This window comes from Portunus trituberculatus, chromosome 39, assembly GCF_017591435.1.
Source record: "Portunus trituberculatus isolate SZX2019 chromosome 39, ASM1759143v1, whole genome shotgun sequence".
In the NCBI taxonomy this organism is placed as follows: domain Eukaryota; kingdom Metazoa; phylum Arthropoda; class Malacostraca; order Decapoda; family Portunidae; genus Portunus; species Portunus trituberculatus.
The window spans coordinates 20,616,089-20,637,176 of record NC_059293.1 but is presented as its reverse complement, the minus strand read 5'-3'; the positions used below and the strand labels follow the sequence as shown (position 1 = coordinate 20,637,176).

General features: G+C 41.9%; 1 long non-coding RNA gene across 3 annotated transcripts in view; it reads right to left on the bottom strand.

Annotated features, from left to right (window-relative positions):
* Positions 1–927: 927 nt before the first annotated feature.
* LOC123515730 overlaps positions 928–21,088 on the bottom strand; it is a 138,531-nt gene continuing 118,370 nt past the window's right edge. For 2 of the 3 annotated variants that reach the window (XR_006677984.1, XR_006677982.1), the window contains exons 4-7: positions 2,208–2,328; positions 1,809–1,957; positions 1,287–1,415; positions 928–1,089 (exon numbers count right to left, since the gene is read on the bottom strand). This is a non-coding gene — a long non-coding RNA (uncharacterized LOC123515730). Of the gene's footprint in view, positions 1,090–1,286; positions 1,416–1,808; positions 1,985–2,207; positions 2,329–21,088 lie in introns of all 3 variants that reach the window. The other variant, XR_006677983.1, reaches the window with a different exon arrangement.

Below are 21,088 nucleotides of genomic sequence, written 5' to 3'. Positions count from 1 at the left end.
GTTAGACAGTGTATCCAAAACAAAAGAAACATGACAAACAGGAGAAGATGACACATGACACATGCAGGCCACGCAGGGCAAAGTTTGAGTTTGGAGGAAACTGATCGTACCCCTCTCGGCAGTTATCTAGAATGGCAAATTACTGCATCAAAACAAATCCATTATTTAGTCATCATTATGGATATTTATCATTAATTAGTAATAAAAACTGTCAGGGATCATGCTATGGTACATACAGCCAAGCTCCTACCATGTTGACAAGAGTTTTAAGACAGCGGTTGGCGGCGCTACAACAGGGTGAACCCTGTTTTGGCACTTATGATGAGTAACGTGTGTTTAAAATGCACCATTTTATCTTGTTATAATCATGTCATTAGCTATGACGGTTTGTAGAATGCGGCCCCTGAAATCTTACACAGACCAGTAACAGCAAAGCTCTAGAAAGTTGAGAAACTTACTTTTTAATCAGTCTAAATAATCTTCACTCAAAAATGTATATTAACCTAATTACACACAACATTTTTTCCCTAAATGAAAGACACTGACATCAAGGAATGACTGCACACTTGCACACACACACACACACACACACACACACACACACACACACACACACACACACACACACACACACACACACACACACCTTGCAGTGTTGACTGAAATTCCATCTGCAGGAAGTGCAATGGACAATGGTTCATGTCTGTACAATCTGGACTGTTAAGAATGACACAACTAGATCATGCTAATAAATAAAGTCCTTTAAACAAATCTTCATAATGCAAGATCTCTTATAAGTCACTTTTTACACATTACAAATTTCATAAACCGTTACTCCTTGTAGCTAAATATACACTTACATGTAATGAAGTGATTTGATGCACAATGGTAAGTCATGAAATCTGTCAATATGAATGATGACACAATCTTTCGGTTAAAAATGTGTGCACTACTTTCCACAAAAAAGAAAGCATGAACTAATGATGCTGTGAATGTTGAAGCATTCTCCATCCTTGCCACTCTCTGTCTTGCACTCTGCACACATGCTTATGAAAGCAGTGTGCAGTGTGCCGCTGGACCTCCAAAAGCCTGCAACAAAAAGAAAGGAGTCAACAAAAGTTCATGTTTAGCAATCATTTACCTTCATGTCATCTTATCAATCTGAAATTGTCAAAACTGCTCACTTGTAATCACATTTGTGGTACAGGAAGGTATATCAAAAACCCAGCCAAGCAAAGCCACATTATTTGCAAAATAACTACTACTTGACAACTTGTTTGCCTTACTTGGAGTGCAGCAAAGTGTGTGTACCACTCCCTTCTTGAAACTGAAGCATCTTCACGTGTTCAATACAGTGCTGAGCAGGGATAAAAAGAGGTGCTTCCCTCGACGCCACGCCACCGGTGCAGTACATCCTGTCAGAGAAACGCAAACCCTCACTGCACTCACCAACACTCCAGGAACATGGGCAACTCAGCCACTCATCCCTCCTTACACATACAAGTACCACCACTCACAAACACACAAACTGCATTCACCAACGCCTAACTAATAAATACAAGTCAGCCACTCATCTCTCCTTCCTCCTCAGACAGAGATGCCTCCACAAAGAAATCAATAACACACAGATTGAACACATTTATCTTTGACAGACACAAAGTTTAGAGAAAACTGAAAATCTGTACATCTTACAATTCAATCATTTCATTTTTTCTTCATTACAAAATTTTATTAACTGTTTCACTGCTGCAGACACACACACACACACACACACACACACACACACACACACACACACACGCCTTTACTTGCGTGAAATGCGGTGCACTGTCTCCCTTGGTGGAAATAAGGGAGAGTGGAGTGGTGTGGATGCTATCAGGATGGCTGCGGAGGGCACCCAGTCTGCCTGGCTTGTCTACTCCTCTCCTCTGACTGACTGTCTTCAGCCTCTTTCTCACTGTTGGAATGTTGTATCTCTTGCTATCTTGTGGTAGTAAATATTGACAAGAAGTCCTTTGTTTGTCATATAAATATATATATATATATATATATATATATATATATATATATATATATATATATATATATATATATATATATATATATATATATATATATATATATGGTATAAATATATATGACCATTTGTCTCCTTAAACATTATGAGCAAATGCAAAATTTGGTCTAGTTTGGTTCAAATTTGTTACCTGCCTCCTTCTGCTTCCGGTCGTCAAGGCGTCTGTCTCCTGAGGGCTGAACTCTGAAGCTCCACCGCACGGCCGCACTGCGCCGCACCGTCACTGTTTGAGCCCGGCTCTGCTGCAGCCACTGACGGTAGTTGGGAAGTGGTTGAGTTATAAAAAAAAACTCTCTTAGTAGCTCATTGTCTTAATATTACTCTAAACAAATTATCTTAAGCATAACTACGTAATACTTAATATATATTGATACTAATAACACTAGAGTTGAATGATGCACAGAAAGATCAGACCAGAATCACCAAACAACCACCGCTATGTGGGTGTGGCAATGGATGGCAGTCACTAGTAGAATTATTGTTTGCACCAACAGTTTGGCAACATCATTAACACATTGAAAAAATAAATCAACATCTGAAATACTTTTCTTTTAAGTGTTGATTCAATTTCTTCATTTCTTTAATTATTTCTTCAATGCAAATTACACATTCAACGATAGCTAATTCCTCCGTCATCTGAAAGAAAGGTTACTCAAATGAAGTGCTGGCAGAATCAACAAAACTATTAGCCTATATGGAAAAATATACGCATACTTTACGTACATATTATATCAGTACGTTACATATAATCGTAAACTATTAACAAAACCACAAACTTAATTTCTAAAGATCTTCCCTGGTCTGCGCATAAAGACTTGCTACCATGACTGGAGACCAAAGAGTGTGCTATGCATGGAAGAGACACTGACTGCTACACTCCTCGGCATGGCTTCCCTCTACCACTGACCTCTTTCCTCCCCTACCGACATCAGACGCACCACGGCGGACCGCAGCAAGGGCAGGTCCATTAAAACCTTTGTAGGAACAATTAAGGATAGTTTCACAACTCACAAAATTGCCCCTAAAGTCTATATCCTGGCTGTTCCTGCCTCTCTGCTCTCTATTTTTCCTCCCTCCTCTTTGTCTCTCTATTTTTTGTTTTTTTGCATTTATCTCTCTCTCTCTCTCTCTCTCTCTCTCTCTCTCTCTCTCTGAAATGAATCAATATAACAAAACCCTGAGTCGTAAATGAGTGAAACGGTGAAACTGGTATGGATTTAACACGCCACACAAGGAACATATCGAAGGAGGGAGTGTGAGTAAAGACAAAGGTTCGTTCCCTCAAACTTCTCGCACACCTCTACCTGAAAAAAAGCCACAATATCTTAATTGCTCTACTGCACCAGTTAATTACGCTCTATCATTTGAACTTTATGACCTGCTCGGCGCCTGCAGGAGCTAGGGGGAAGACCAAGCGCAGGGCTGTTTTCTGGACGGCCTAACAATTATGCTGTAGTATTCCGTGCTTGTTTCCCGCATTGCTGTCCAGAGGTGTCTCAGTCGCCTGTGAGATTGTGTCGCCTGAACTCTGTCATGACGTAGATCATTTTACAGAACTTAACCACTTCAGTGCTGGAATGCATTTTTACCTTGAGTTTTAGGTATGATTAGACGATCTTATTTACACTAGGAAGGGTCTGAGGAGGTCAGAAAATTAATGGCCAAAGTCTTCACTATTTCAATCCCCATAAGAGTTTCTGAAGCTGTATAAAATCAAATAGTAAGCAGAACGAACATTAAAACGCGTCATGGGGCTGAAGGGGTTAAAAATCAAGATAATTGAACTTCTATTCAGACCCTTCAGTACTATGCCACATTCATTCTGGTTATTATTTGGCGATTTTATACGGGTTCAGAAACTTATGTGAGAATAAAAATAATAAAAACTCTGGCCATTCATCTTTTGACGTCCACAGACCCTTCCTTATGCAAATGAGAGAGAGAGAGAGAGAGAGAGAGAGAGAGAGAGAGAGAGAGAGAGAGAGAGAGAGAGAGAGAGAGAGAGAGAGAGTACACTTAACCACTATTATTGCTGCTCCGCGCTCCATATAGCATAGTGTGAAATGGATCAGTGGCTGGCAGGGACAGGAACAGGGAGGGACAGGGACAGAGGAGGAGTCAGGAAGAGTTTGTTTACACTGCAGCCTGGAATTAATGACCACGTGGGCCTGGGGATGATGGTTTGTGTGCTTATCTTTGACTACATGATCGAGACTGAGCGGGAGTGTCAGGCTGGCTGTTGGTGTTGAGCCCCGAGGAGTGAGCGAGTGTCGGGCACGTGTCGAGAGATGCGTAGCGGCAATGGTGACCGGCTAGGCGATGGCTGAGACTTGTGCGAGTATTGCAGCGTTGTAAGTTGCTGAGTTTGAGTTCTTCCAAGGCTCAGAAAAGTAACTGCAGGCAAACTTTGGCGAATGATTACTATTCTTAAGCCTTAAATTAAGTGTATCATGACTTAGGAGTTTGAATTAAAGCAAAAGACGTTAATAAGATGAGAGAGAGAGAGAGAGAGAGAGAGAGAGAGAGAGAGAGAGAGAGAGAGAGAGAGAGAGAGAGAGAGAGAGAGGTGAGCCCGCCCCGACCACCTGCCTTCACTCCGAAGTCAGGGCGCGGCTGCAAAATGGCCTCGCAATTCATGCAGATAGTCACTGCCTCCATTCCCATCGCGAAATACGTGGCAGGAAAGTATTACAAGAGTGATATACCCACCGCTCCCCAGAAGGCCGCTCAGGTGGAGGCCAGGGAGAGAGGAGACCAAGGAAAAGGGGGAGCATGTTGAGAGAGAGAGAGAGAGAGAGAGAGAGAGAGAGAGAGAGAGAGAGAGAGAGAGAGAGAGAGAGAGAGTATAGAATGAGGTTATATGGCACAGCTCACGCTCCTAACAATGCTCACCCAGCGGCACCTTTCTAGTCGCAATGCTGCCGTGTCGTGACAGTTTGACAAAAGAAGAACGAATGTAAACTCCAATAACTGAAGGTCAACACATCTTTGCATAGTCGCTGAAGTCCCATAATTCCTGGAGTCCCATTTACATATCTAATCCCGAGCAGCTCGCCTCCAGACACGAGGAGATCCACCTGTGATCTGCTTCTGTTGACTCGGAGAACTAATGACTCACGTGCGAGGGGCAGTGTTTACTCCTTCCACACTGAGGCGCTGCTGTCATGTTAGGTTTCTCTATTCGTTTTAGTGCCGCAACAAGATCAAACTGTGATATTCAAGGTGAAGAGACTTTGTGTATGGGACGAAAGGGAAACGATCAAGGGCTTCTACTGTGGGCTCCTTACAACTTACCCCATTAGGTACCATGACACGTTTTCATACTTGATTCTGCTTACTATTTGGCGATTTTATGCAACTTCAGAAACTTATATGTGGCGATTAAAACAGTGAAGACTCTGGCTATTAATCATCTGACCTACACAGACCCTTTCTAATGTAAATAAAATTGTTTAATCACACCTAAAAGTCATTGTAAAAGTGCGTCCCAGTACTGAAGGTATAATAAGATTTCGATCACGTCTTCAGTGTGTTGGAAGGGGAAAGAACTACAGATACCGTCTCTCTCTATAGTACCAACACCAGCAGTTACTCACCACTTGCCACACAATCATACCTTCATCCCTTCGTGTCCCATATTGAGGCGGCAGCTGCTGGGAAGCGATAGACATTACTTGCTGCAAAAAGTACATTCGTTCCAGCATCGTTTTTTTTACTCTGTTTTTATCTTATTTTTTTCTGGTCCAGCGGGATCGATTCGCTGTAAAAATAGTGACCGTGCCCACGAGATATTTTCCTTCCATCTCTTCACCTTTTCATAGCGGCGTTTGTTTGTATCGTTGTAATACACACACACTCTCTCTCTCTCTCTCTCTCTCTCTCTCTCTCTCTCTCTCTCTCTCTCTCTCTCTCTCTCTCTCTCTCTCTCTCTCTCTCTCTCTCTCTCTCTCTCTCTCTCTCTCTCTCTCTCTCTCTCTCTCTCTCTCTCTCTCTCTCTCTCTCTCTCTCTCTCTCTCTCTCTCTCTCTCTCTCTCTCTCTCTCTCTCTCTCTCTCTCTTCCCCTCCCCCTCAGAACAGCGCCGCGCCAAGAGATAGATGGAGCCACACTTTGCTTACGATGGACACAAACCGGGCGTGAGTTACTACCGAACCAGTCAAATCCGGAGATTAATGATGGAAAGCAGCACTCGAGACTCACCCCAAATGGAATACTGTCATCACCATTTGTTCTGAGTTCGAAAGCGCATCTCCTCTCCAACCGACGAGGGAGATGTTTATGAATTTTTCCGACAGTGAATTGAATATCTTGTTTCACTTCGATTTCTTATTTCTTTTTTTTGTCTCTCGCTGGTTTGGAGTTCGGTAATATGAGTTTAAATCCTTTCACTACCAGGACGGGTGTTCATGTTCATTCTGCTTACTACTTGGTGATTTTGTACAGCTTCAGAGACACATGTTGGGAGGAGAATAGTAAAGACTCTGACTATTAATCTTTTGACCTCCATAGACACTTTTTTATGTAAGAGGGAGAACTACCGGGGCAAAAACAATATATTAGAAAAAGAAAGGCTCACTGGAATTGCAGTCTCCCTAAAAGATATGAAAGAATTAGTAATGTAATGTAATGTCAATAACATGGCCTTAATCATATCCCAAAAATCATGGCAAAAAATGTGTCTCAGTACTGAAGGGATGGAGACGCGACAGGGAGGGTTTGAAAGACTGAGGTTTAAAGCAGCTGACGGATATGTCGGCGATGTGAAGACTTATACAATCGCTTCCTGCTGGGAGAAGTAACTGTTGTTAATGTAACAGTGTCACTCTAGCCGAGATGCTTGTACTTACGGAGACTGCTGATGATAATGATGGTGAGGCTCTACATATAACATATTAGAGAGCAGGAGAGTGAGAGCCCGCGCTGTATGGATGTGAATGACGATGGTGAAGGTGTACATATAACATAATAGGGAGCAGGAGAGTGAGAGCCCGCGCTGTGTGGAAGTGGATGATGATGGTAAAGTCTACACATAACATAATAGGGAGCCAGGAGAGTGAGAGGCCGTAAGAAGAGAGAAGTAATAGAAGACTACAAATCAAGTGGGCTCTTTTTTTTTTTTTTCCAATATTAATTCTTTTGCCCTTGGTAGTTTTCCCTCTTACATAAAAAATAATAAAAAATAACAAGTGAAAGGTGAATACTTGCAAATTTCCCGGATATGGCTTAATATTTAATGAATTTTAATAACAAGAAATGGCCGCCTCCTCTTCCACAATATCGCGGCGGGGGCGGCAAATAGTCGGAATGATACTTGCCTTTCATGGAAAACTTGGGCTAAAGAAAAAAAAAATTGAATTGAACTTTTCTTTTAATAATTTCGAGTGGAGGGAATGCAAAAAAAAAAAAATATTCCATCTTTTTTTCGTTCATCTTTATTAGCCTTCACTTTTATGGCTATAAAAAAGCATAAAGGAACTATTCATTGCCAGAAAGTGCGTTAGAAAGAATGGGATGCAACATAGCCGCCCATTGAAATGAGAATTGAACATTTGTACACGTAAAAGCAGGAATGAAGGAATAAACAAAATGTGGAGCAAAGGAAAAATACGGAAACTGCATCCACTCACTGTCCATATTCGTTCTCTACTCGTCCATTTAGTAACAAACAGTTAGGCAGAATCCTCGTTCCAATTATAACACTGGATTATCTCCCGCACTGAGCGAGGCGTATTTTTGAGAACGACTACAATTTTCTGCAGTTTTTACAGTTATCATTTCTTTACCTTGATTACTAAAGATGTTTTCCTCCTAACACTGCTTGCATTTCCCTGCGCTCTGAATATTCCAAAGCACTTTCTGCCAAAGGCATTGGTGGGGCACAGCGCTAACAAGGAAGGCGAAGGAGTTGTGATTAAAATCTTGGCGCTGAAATTAAGGTATGACTCCCCCAGACAAGTAACAAAGATAACAAATGCTGTAGGAGTTGATGGATACGCTAAAAAGAAAAACCTTAACGCTGAAATTGAAACATGATCTCTCCAAAAAAGTAAAAAAAAGATAATGAATACTGAAGGAGTTGATCGTTACACTGAAAAGACAAACATTGGCTCTGAAGTTAAAACATGATCCCCAAAGTAAAAAAAAAAAAAAAAGATCCTTCCTGTAAAAAAAAAAAAAAAAAAGATAATGAATAATGAAGGAGTTGATGGTTACACTAAAAATGAGTCTGAGCTAAGAAACATATGATAATTCCGCTGGTTTAGTGATTCAATTGTCACAACATATGCTCATCTCGATAATAGAAAAAAAAGGCACACAGATTCAGATTCAGATAATTGATTGACCACAGAATAAATATTTAAATGCAGAGATTAAAAAAGAGACTGTGGTCCAAATTACAAACACACACACACACACACACACACACACACACACACACACACACACACACACACACACACACACACACAGAAAGAAAGGCCGATAGAATGTTAAAAGGGATGTTTCTAGGTAAAAACTCGGCTAATAATTCTACCATCACATCAAGATTATCCCCACAACTTGCACTAAGATAACCAGAGCTGTCATTATTGTCAGAGCCGAGGTAACAGCAAATGACAGGTGTATATAGGTATATTACTGACACGCTCATATTCATAAACGCCTTCCCTTCTCACTACCACAATTTCCAAAGGCCAGAGAGACAACTAGCCGGGTTTATAAGACAGTTTCTCCTTTTACGAAACTAAAAATCTTGCCATGAAAAAAAACACACTTAAAAAACACGAGTATCTTCAATTAGAGCCTTTGGAAAGCAGTGATGGTGGGAGAACAAAGGGTTTCTAAATATAAACCTGAGAACTAGACACGTAAGCCAACTGAAACCACACGTATGAGACTCAAGATGCAAACGAAAGCAACAAAAATTAACCTAAAAAAAGTCTAAAGTTGTTTATACATAAATGGTACCTTGAGTCCTCGGTCTTATCAAATAGTAGTTGTAAACCATAAGCTAGCCAAGGATCAGAAGGCTCCGTAGTGAGTCTATTAAGAATGAAAGGATTCGTTAGGGTGGAGCTGCAGGTGACCCTCAATAACTGACGGTGGGCGAACAGCAGGTAAGTAACTCTGGCCTTGGCTTATTAGGGGGTAATTTGATGACCGTGTGTGTGTGTGTGTGTGTGTGTGTGTGTGTGAGAGAGAGAGAGAGAGAGAGAGAGAGAGAGAGAGAGAGAGAGAGAGAGAGAGAGAGAGAGAGAGAGAGAGAGAGAGAGAGAGAGAGAGAGAGAGAGAGAGAGAGAGAGAGAGAGAGAGAGAGAGAGAGAGAGAGAGAGAGAGAGAGAGAGAGAGAGAGAGAGAGAGAGAGAGAGAGAGAGAGAGAGAGAGAGAGAGAGAGAGAGAGAGAGAGAGAGAGAGAGAGAGAGAGAGAGAGAGAGAGAGAGAGAGAAACAGGAAGTAATGGCATACACAGATCTTTCCTGCTATTCTGCGAGCACGGAGTCGAATTGCCTTAATTCCTAAATTGCTCGCGGTTGGAAAAAAAAAAAAAAAAAAAGGAGAATGAAATATACGTAAATGCTTCCGCCACGCAATATACGTCGCCTTTACCTGTAAATCTATTCCCTCTTCACGTGAATCCTCCAGCTGGCGATGAATAACGTTATAACAAGCAGGAAGCGTCTGTAATTGGATGGTGACTGAGCTTCGAGAACACTTAGAGCTAACACGGACACATGAACTCCAGGAGAAGGCGAGACAGACACACAGCTTACCTCACCTCACAGCTTGTCCTTCCCTGAGGCGCCGTCGGTAAACACTTGACGGAGGAGACAACTGATAACACTTATGAAACACCAATTATATATATTTCCGAGCCGCCAACGCATCTTAAGCCTTTCAGTTCTGGGACACATTTTTACCATGAGTTCTGTGTACGGTAAGACCATTTTTATTGACATTAGGAAGCGTCTATGGAGGGTAGAATATTAATGTCCACGGTCTTTACTATTTCAGTCCCCACATAAATTTCTAAAGCTGTATAATTACCAAACAGTGACCAGAATGAATATGAAAACGTGTCCTGGTACTGTAGAGGTTAACATTTAAATCAATGTGCGACTTACTTGCAAAACAATACTTCGCAGCATCACAGTCAAATGGCGTCTATCTAGTAATAAGTAACTCCTCTTTTCTTCGCTGTGGCTGTGAAGGAACACTGGTCTTTGTCTATAGTGTCTCCTAGGTGTCAGTTTGAATGCTGTCCCAATGTCCCAGTGTCCCAGTGCCCCAGGGAATGCGTGGTTGTCAGATCTTGAGGAAAACCATGAGCTATCCTTGTAATGCATGCGTTGATCAACAGAAAACAAGTATTATTCACATCAAATCAATGACGTTATCAATACACTGCAGTATGTTTGAAATACATGAACCATTTTAGCGTAGACAGACTATAGTGACGTCCCAGTGTGGAGGCAAGTGAAGGGATAGCCACGCAGTGATTACGAGTATCGAGACAGGTGGCCGGGTTATCAAACGAATTCCTTCCCTTCCTTCCCTGTGAACCTTTATGAGTCGCCTTTATGATGAAGCGTATCACATGGCGCTGCTTTTAATGTGTTGAGGTACTTCACAGGAATTGGATCGCTTAATAATCTTGGCACCGGTGACTGACAACTTCCCGATCCTAGAAATAACTCGTGGTAACTCTTGCACAGCTCGAGAATTGGACCAACAAACAAGGCAGAGTCACTTCATATTTCAAAGCGACAGAGAGATATACACAGTAGCAAAGCGTACCTCACTGCATGTTCAAATATATTTCAGGTTTTTTGGGAGTGCGTAACATATACAAGGCTTGCTACATGTCACGCGAGAAGAGAGGTGAAAAAAGCATTAACCACCAATCTAGTGTTTTATTATCACTATCAAGACAATGAATGGTAGCCAACATAGTTCTGAGCCTGCTAGTATTAACCCCTTCAATACTGGGACACATTTTGTTTATCTTGAGATTTGTGTACGATTAGACCATTTTATCGACATTAGTAAGGGTCTATGGAGGTCAGAAGATTAATGGCCAGTCTTCACATTTCAATCACCCACATAAGTTTGTGAAGCTGTGTAAAATTACCAAATAGTAAGCAGAATGAATATGGAAACTCGTCATGGTACTCAAGGGGTTAATGGAATATTGAGACATGGCTATACTCTCCTTAGCAATGCACCATCGTAATCACACACATACGCACACACACACACACACACACACACACACACACACACACACACACACACACACACACACACACACACACACACACACACACACACACACGTTAATTAAGATGACAAGGATTAATAGCATGGCCACATATCTGCCTTGGTCGTGCTGGTGGAGGCTGAGGTAGGGTTAGATCAGGTTGTATTAAGCTTCATCCACCTTCCTGGCAGGCCTCTTATCGCTTTCCTGTCACTGAGCATTTGCAAATCTATACGCTCTATCCTTCTGCAATACCACCAACGCCGCCACCACCTCCACCACCACCACGACTCCCTCTTGGCTTTGGATCTACCTGAGCGGTGGAGTGTGGTGTTCAGGCTTGTGTTGGAAGGCACGTTCTAAAGGGAGAGGAGACGGAATCCACCTGAAGGGAAATTCCACAAGGGGAGGGAAGAAAATTTTTGTATGTGTGTGTTTAGGGTGATATAGAGAAGCTCACAGGCTCTCACGCACATGAGAGAGAGAGAGAGAGAGAGAGAGAGAGAGAGAGAGAGAGAGAGAGAGAGAGTACTGTAGGTCATTCCATATACATTAGTGAATACAACAGCAACAGAATGGCAATGTTTGATTATCTTGTTTATAATTCACGGACTTGTGTGGCACTCTCATAACTCCACAGGGCTAATCAGCGTATACCTTTGGCTTTCGTTTACAATGCACGTCTAAGTCCCTAAAATACCGTTGAACATTACGTAATTTTCTGCGTGAGTCAAGTCGCAGTGATAAATAAAGGTGGCGCATCATCTAAATATACGTGTCTGCCATTTTTCATTCTTTCCTCTCATTACTCTTCATTTGGGGACGTCCACCTGACCTCACCTGAACTCTACAGCACGCATTTACTCGTTCAAGGTTAATGCAACACACCAGGGCTCATTTTTCTAAAGTATATCCATTATCCTCTTCAGTACCATGACGCGTTTCCATATTCACTCTGGTTACTATTTGGTGGTTTTACACAGCTTCAGAAACTTATGTGGGGGAGATTGAAATAGTGAAGACTGTGGCCATTAACCGTCTAACCTTCATAGACCCTTCCTAATGTCAATAAAATGGTCTAATCGTACACAAAACTCATGGTAGAAATGTGTCCCAGTACTGAAGGAGTTAAGTTTGCTCTCTCTCTCTCTCTCTCTCTCTCTCTCTCTCTCTCTCTCTCTCTCTCTCTCTCTCTACTCTCATTAATTCACCCATATATGTGTGTCTTCCAAATGGACTCGGGAAATTATGATAAAAGAAAATGGGCTTCCGTTCAATCCTGGGCCTTAATTATGTGATTTCTTCGGCATGCGCTCCAACACCACCACCACCACCACCACCACCACCACCACCACCACCACCACCACCTAGCGCTATTCCAGGGTCTTTCGTGCGAGGGTTGCGTGAGGGCGTGCAGTCCTCGTGTTATTTATTTACTTATCTACTTTTGTGAAGGCTCTCGCGGGGAGTACGTGTGTGCGCAGCTCCTGGTGGCGCTAATGGACAGGCTTACGGTCCGTGTTGTCCTTTTGTAATCCTTTGTGATCTGTTATATCTCTCCAGGTGTTCCTCGATTAAAGTTTGAAGATATAAGATAAAGGGTGTATTTGTGTCTGTCTCTTTCTCTCTCTCTCTCTCTCTCTCTCTCTCTCTCTCTCTCTCTCTCTCTCTCTCTGTGTCTCTCTCTGAACGATATTACAAAGGAAAACCACAAGAACAGGTACTGGAACACTGGACCACTACAGTAGATCACTCCTTTCGTGGCCACTGGTGTCTTTCGAAGCCATTCCCACAACTTCCACCAGACAATTTCATTAAGCTTGAGACGAAGCAGCGAAATAGCCACTCACTGCCTTCCCGACACAGAGCAGCGCTGTACTTCCTACTTCTGCTCGTAACAGTTGATGAAAGGTACCATTACGCCATTAAAAAACATCGTTTACCATGATGACTCTTACAACATCACAGAAAAATAGAAGGTATTGCCATGATTGCAAAACTACACACACACACACACACACACACACACACACACACACACACACACACGGATTCATGTGACGCAATCCGTGGGACAACAAATACTCTTACCACAGACGAGGAAACTTAAAGACTAGAAAAAAAAAAGAAAAACACACCTTGAACAACACAAAAGAGTAGTCAACAACCAGTTATTTCAAGCCTCACAGTATTGCAAAAGAAACGAATAAAACAACAACAACAACAACAACAACAGCAACAAACCGAGTCTCGAATCCTCTCCAAATGCTGAAGAAGAGAAAAAAACGAGCTTTGATCGCCTGACGCAGCTGGACACCACACCATCGCGCACCCTGTTGTAGGTATAGCCTCTTTATTTTTTTATTTTTTTTATTTATACCATGTGGGTTTCACGGGAATTTATGAGCTAAAGGAGGTACTTTTTGGGCATCTCCTATCTGAAAGCCCATCTGCAAGGAAACCGTTGACCCGAGTAAGGAAGCTCTACCTACTCCAACCGTGGCCAGGATTCGAACCCGTGCGCTTGGAGACCCTTGGACCAGAGTGCGTGGTTCCATTGCACCAGTAGGGAAGGAGCGTCGCGTGGGGAAAGAGATCTGGTGCTGGCCAAGGCGTGTCGGGAGAAGGAGATACATAATACTTGTTCAAACCTTCACTGCCGTTGCTGGAAAGGCGACGCTTGGATCTCACACCTGCGGATGTTTCTGTTTTACTTGGCATGCGTTTGGTGGCGCTATGAGGCGTGAGGTGTGAGGTGTGGTTAACTACTGGGCCAATCTGTGCCTCTTTGCCTCCCCCCCATCCCAGTCTCTCTCTCTCTCTCTCTCTCTCTCTCTCTCTCTCTCTCTCTCTCTCTCTCTCTCTCTCTCTCTCTCTCTCTCTCTCTCTCTCTCTCTCTCTCTCTCTCTCTCTCTCTCTCTCTCTCTCTCTCTCTCTCTCTATGTCCACTGCTCTTTCACTACCAAGGGCAACGATACACCAAAGAAAACGATGTCTCTCTCTCTCTCTCTCTCTCACGACCTGGCCTTGTTATTCAGGTGCATTAAAATCAATCATTCACTCATTTACTCTCTCTCTCTCTCTCTCTCTCTCTCTCTCTCTCTCTCTCACACACACACACACACACACACACACACACACACACACACACACACACACACACACACACACACACACACACACACACACACTTATTTTCATCAGCCAAATATTCACAAACATCAACATGCAAATTGTGACAAGAAAAAGGCAGAACTCAACTGAAGAAACTCGCGTCGTGGCATCAGGCTGGCTATTCTGTCGACGCCAATTCGGAAAAGAAAAAAAAGAAACGAATAAGGCTGAGGAGGAAATTCAATTACTTTAGGTTCCCCGACGCAGAAATAGCTCTTGGGGAGGATGAGTACTCAGTAAGGAAAGCAATAGAAGGAAGGGACGAAACCTGAGGGAGATATACACGTAGATAATACAAGGATAATAAGGAGAGAATAGAGGAAAAGAATAGAAGGGGAATGGAGGGAGGTCTAAATTTTGAACAATATTAAGGGAAGAAAGATAATGGAGGAAAAAAAAAAGTGAGGAAAATGGAGGGAGGTATATGAAGAAACAAAGACGATGGAGGAGAAGCAAAAAAGATAAAAATGTAAGAATGTATACAATCAAAACAATACAACAATAAGTACTAACAAAGGAGAGAAAACAGAAGATGAGAAATAGAAAGACGCAACGCAACGCAGACAAAGGATGGAAACAAAACAAGGACATGAAACGAAAAGGAGGGAGTGAAGAAGGGAGAGAAATAGAACAGACTTTATCAGTGAGAGAAAAGTCAACATGATTGGTATAAACTGCATAGATGTCAAGTGATAATACAAAAGAACACACCACTCGTCATAATGTTGATATAGTAATACGAGCATAATGACAACACGAGGGCAAATACGTTAATCTAATTCGAGGGGATAGCATTAATTAATTCCCGTTAAAAGCTTACATAATACTGATAATAGTTTCATTTGACACGTTTGAAATAAATACTTGGACAGAAGGATTGTGAGGGATTTATATGATAATTATCCTACTTGTTCATATTAATTAATTTCACGATAATCATATGAATAATCAGCAAAAAAGAAAAAAAAAAAGGGCTTATGATCTGATGAGAAAAATACACCGTAAAAGTAATTATAAACTGGATCCTATTAAAAAGTGTAATTCTCGCATTTTTTCGCAGCGAACGTAACATCAGCGACACACTGAAGGTCACCTCAAACAAGCTCTCACCAATACAGTGCTCCCTTGAGTCCTTCACCACCATGACGCGTTTCCATATTCACTCTGGTTACTATTTGGTAATTTTATACAGCTCCAGAAACTTACGTGGGGGATTGAAGTAGTGACGACTGTGGACATCAATCTTCTGACGTCTATAGCGCCTTCCTAATGTCAATAAAATGGTCTTATCGTAGCCAAATTGTCTTAAAATGCCCTCAAAATATGCCAGACTATCTTAAAAGGCCCTAAAAAGCATGCCAAATTGTCTTAATATGCCTTAAAAAACATGCCAAACTGTCTTGAAATGCCCTAAAACATGCCAAACTGTTTTAAAATGCTCTCAAAAAACGAGTCTCCATATTCATTCTGCTTACTATTTGGTGATTTTTTACAGCTTCAGAAACTTATGTGGGGGGGAATGAAATAGTGAAAACTCTAGCCATTAACCTCCATAGCCCCTTCCTAATGTCAATAAAATAGTCTAATCGTACATAAATCTCGAGGTAAAAACGTGTTCCAGTACTGAAGAGGTTAAAAGCCCTTCACCACCATGGCTTCTCCTCAAGAGCAGCACAGTAATCCGAAGAAACTTTCGAGCACTCTAATTATAAAAGTTTTGGGTTCTTTTGTAATAGTTTTTAACCCCTTCAGTACCATAACGTGTTTTCATATTTATTCTTTTCATTCTGCTTACTATTTGACGATCTTATACAGCTTCAGAAACTCATGTGGGGGGATGGAAATAGTGAAGACTCTATGCATTAATCTTCTGACCTCCATAGACCCTTCCTAATGCCAATGGTCTAATCGTACACAAATCTCAAGGTAAAAATGTGTCCCAGAACTGAAGAAGTTAAGATCAATCAGACACAAACAAATACTGTGCTCATATCTACCATTAAGTCTTCACTGCTTCACTCATGACAACGCGAGGTATCTATTCTTATTTTTTTTGCCCCTTTTAGTCTTCAGGAGTGACGCAGCGGACACACGATGAGGAACTACTACCACACGTCAAGGTGCAAATGTATTCTCCGCCTTTCTTTTGGCTTCCCCTTTTAATGCTCCGCTAAAGCCCGTCCACAGTCAGGCTGAGGACACGAGAGGGTTAGTGGTGCACGCTCGCAGGCTGAAAAAAAGTAATGAGTTGTGGATTACGACGAGAGAAGAAGAAAGGAATGTAAGAGAGAGAGAGAGAGAGAGAGAGAGAGAGAGAGAGAGAGAGAGAGAGAGAGAGAGAGAGAGAGAGAGAGAGAGAGAGAGAGAGAGAGCATGATAAATATGACGATTCAAATAAGAAAAGCCGAAAATTCTATGAAAATGAACCGAAAAACTAGGAAAAAATATCGAAAACCATAACAGAAATGAGAAAAAAACACTACAAAACAGCATCGAAGGCAATGAAGCAGGATCGAACACCATAAAGAAGAATCAAAGCACGATCAAACACTATAAAAAAGACTCACAAGCTACTAAACAAACCCCAAACTAGGAAGACCAAGTAAACTCCATCTTCCTTCACTTCTACCAGCATGACAATAGACGAGAGGCTTAACAATGCAAGTAGATGCGAGACTTGAGGGAGACGAGAGGTGAGGGACAAGAGGAGGAGCAGAGCAGCTGGTGAAGAAAGGAGAAGGTAGTAGGAGGAGAGTTAGAGAAATGGAGGAGCGCAGGGGGGTACTCCAGCAGGTGGCCGGTGCAAACATTGGGTTTATTTACCGTTGTGGCCGCCCGGCTGTGGGATAAAAGCGTCTTTAATTCAATAAGGGCTTAAAATTGGGCGATATCTCTGACTGGCACGCGGCTCTTCATCATGAGTGTTTGTCTGCACCTCTCTCTCTCTCTCTCTCTCTCTCTCTCTCTCTCTCTCTCTCTCTCTCTCTCTCTCTCGTTCCTTTCACCATCAAATTACATTCATCAGGACATAACTTGTTTCTTCACGCTTCCACCACGACGAAACAACACCAGAGAGAGAGAGAGAGAGAGAGAGAGAGAGAGAGAGAGAGAGAGAGAGAGAACACTACCACCCACTATCAATAATTAGAGCTGCGAGAAAGGCGTGTGTGAAATTACGTACAGAATGAAAGTAAAAGAAAATGGGAAGGTAAGGGAAGGAGAAAGGGCAGAAAATGGAAAAGGTGAAGAATAAGAGAAAGGGGGTGAAAAAAAAAAAAACAATGCACAACAGATGAATGCGGTGAAGAGGACATTACAGAGGATAACAGTGAACTTTGCTAACGTTATTGGAACAGATCTTTTTGACTTTCACAACGCTTGGTGGCAGAAATAGAAGAAAAGAAAGATGAAACATAAAACAGGATTTTGACTCTCACTGTGCTTGGAAGCAGAAATAAAATAAAAGAATGAAATACAGAAAAGGAACAAAATGAGGAGAAATAAGAACAAGATTAAAAAGAAAAAGAAGAGGAAGAAAGATAAAATATAGAACAGTACTTTGACCTTCACGATGCTTGGAGGCAGAAAGAAAAGAAAAGAAAGATAAAATATAGAAAAGGTAGCAAATGTGAAGGGAAAAAAAAATAGGAACAAGATTAAAAGAAGTGGAGGATGAAAAGAGAGAAAGAAAGAAAAAAAAAGATAATTACAACTCACATCACTACATTTCGTTCTTTCTTTAAATTTTCTCTTTTCCTCCTCCTCCTCCTCCTCCTCCTCCTCCTCCTCCTCCTCCTCCTCCTCCTCCTCCTCCTCTTCCTCTTCTTCTTCCTGGCTTTATCTTCTTAAAATTTCCACGCAAGGTTCAAATCGAGGAAGAAATAAGTACACAGGGAGACCAACAAAAAAGTAACGCGCGTCACATTATTATAATTAAATTTGGGTGACATGTAACACCTTGACGGATAACTCTTTGTCTGGCAGCAAGAGAGAGAGAGAGAGAGAGAGAGAGAGAGAGAGAGAGAGAGAGAGAGAGAGAGAGAGAGAGAGAGAGAGAGAGAGAGAGAGAGAGAGAGAGAGAGAGAGAGGAAACCCAACAACAACAAGAGAGCAAGCGCATCACTCCTCTCAAACAAACTGCGTGCCATCAAAATAAACAGATGAAATAAACAATGATAAACAAAAGAGTACCCGAATGGCAGGCAGGAGCAGGTGGCGCACATAGATAGCTGCTACTCACCACGCACGGTACGCACAAGATAACCGAAAAAAGGAAAGAAAAAAGTGACAAATCAGACAGCACTCTTATTACTCTTTCATCATTTAGCACCAAAAGAAACTGAGTAGGTACTATATCACAAAATTGAGGAAGAAATGGTGAGGAAAAATATATTCGTTTTAGATTCACCCAGTAAGAGTTCACAGCACAGCAAGCAGGACCCGTTGCAAAGAGACATACACATACTCACATACACATAGGTGACCAAATTCTATTTTATCGGCTAACTCACTCCGAACTGCAAGGAGACTGGAAACTAAGTGGGCCTTTTTATTTTCGTTTTTTGCTGCTCTTGTCCAGTTTTCCCTTCTTACATAAAAAGACAGAAGACACACCCGAGCTTCAGGTAATCATAATAACACTAACTAAGAACACAGACGACCAATATCTCTTTTATTTGGGCTAACTCTCTCCGAACTGCAAGGAGACTACTACTACTACTTTTCGTCTTATCAACTCTTCTCCTCTAACTGACTGTCTTGATTCTTTAAGTCACCGCCGCAATGTTGCATCTTTATCTGTCTTCTACCGCTGTTTTCATGCTGTCTGCTCTTCTGAACTTGCTAACTGCATGCCTTCCCCCCTCCTGCGGCCTCGCTGCACAAGACTCTCTACTTCTTCTCATCCCTATTCTGTCCATCTTCCTAATGCAAGAGTTAACCAGTATCTTCACTCCTTCATTCCCTACACTGGTAAACTCTGGAACTCTCTACCTGTGTCTGTATTTCCACCTGCCTATGACTTAAACTCTTTCAAAAGAGGAGTGTCAAGACACCTCTTACGTTAACTGGACCCTCCTTTTAGATTTTTTGTTTTTCTCTTTCTACTTTCTTCTTAACAGGGCCTGGCAACCAGCGGATTTTTTTTCCAACACTTTGTTTGCCCTTGGCCAGTGCCCTTGTAATGTAAAAAAAAAAAACTACTACTACTACTACTACTACTACCACCACTACTACTACTTCTACTACTACTACTACTACCAACAACAAGAACAAAAATCAATAACTACCACTACTACTGCTATTAGAGTGGGCCTTTTTTTATCTAATTTTATGCTGCCCTGGTCGAATTTTCCTCTCTTATATAAAAAAAAAGACAGAAAACTCACTAGAGCGTTGAGTAATCATAATAAAACTCAGGAGGACATTGCATCACACCACCTCACCTCACCTAACCTAATCTAACCTAACGTAACCTAACCTAACCACACCAATCTTCAAGCAAAATCTTCACAGTTAACCCCTCGAACCACCTCCTCCACGTGTCCATATCAGAATTTTCCGGGGTATGAAAAATGTGAAAGAGAGCGAGAAAGGGAGAGAGGGAGAGGGAGTGAGCCGCAGGTTGGGTGGAGTCTAGCTGGATGAAAGATAAATGTAGGGGGACGCACAGCAGGAGGAGGGAAACAAACAAACGGCGAAGACTGGCAAACACGCAGAGTAAAGAACGCATTAACATACACAGCAGAGAGAGAGAGAGAGAGAGAGAGAGAGAGAGAGAGAGAGAGAGAGAGAGAGAGAGAGAGAGAGAGAGAGAGAGAGAGAGAGAGAGAGACTGTACTTCACTCTATACACTCTCTTGCTCACCTCTCACTACTAACACACACACACACACACACACACACACACACACACAACATCTGGTATTCATAAAGGTGCGTGTGTGTACAGAGTGTCGTCACCATTCTCTCACACTCTTCCTTACCTAACGGTGTATCTGACTTGCTAATGCGTCAGGAAGGAAGGTACGAGAGAGAGCGAGAGAGGGACAAGAGGAACGAAGACCTTGTGAAAACGTGTCTTCTGTCTGCATCAAGTGTGTAAGAGTGTGCGAGGGTGTGAAATATGACCTGTATTTAGAGACGCTTTGCTCTTTCACGGGCCTATAAATACAAGTCTGGTTTTTAACAGAGCTTCTCCTCTTGATAATGTAGAAATCTTGTTAATCTGTAAAAATACCTATAAAAACTCGTGTAGCTTCAATTAGAGCGTCTTAAAAATTGTCTAAATGTGGGTTGAAGTATTTTAGAATATGGTCAGAGAGTGAGTGTGTGTGTGTGTGTGTGTGTGTGTGTGTGTGTGTGTGTGTGTGTGTGTGTGTGTGTGTGTGTGTGTGAAGTTTTTCAATTATACGATGCCTTCTCATTTCCCCTCCTCTCTCTCTACTGCTTCTGCTACTGCTGCTACTACTACTATTACTATTACAACCACCAACAACAAGAACAAAAAACAAGTACTACTATTACTACTACTACTACTACTACTACTACTACTACTACTACTACTACTACTACTACTGCAA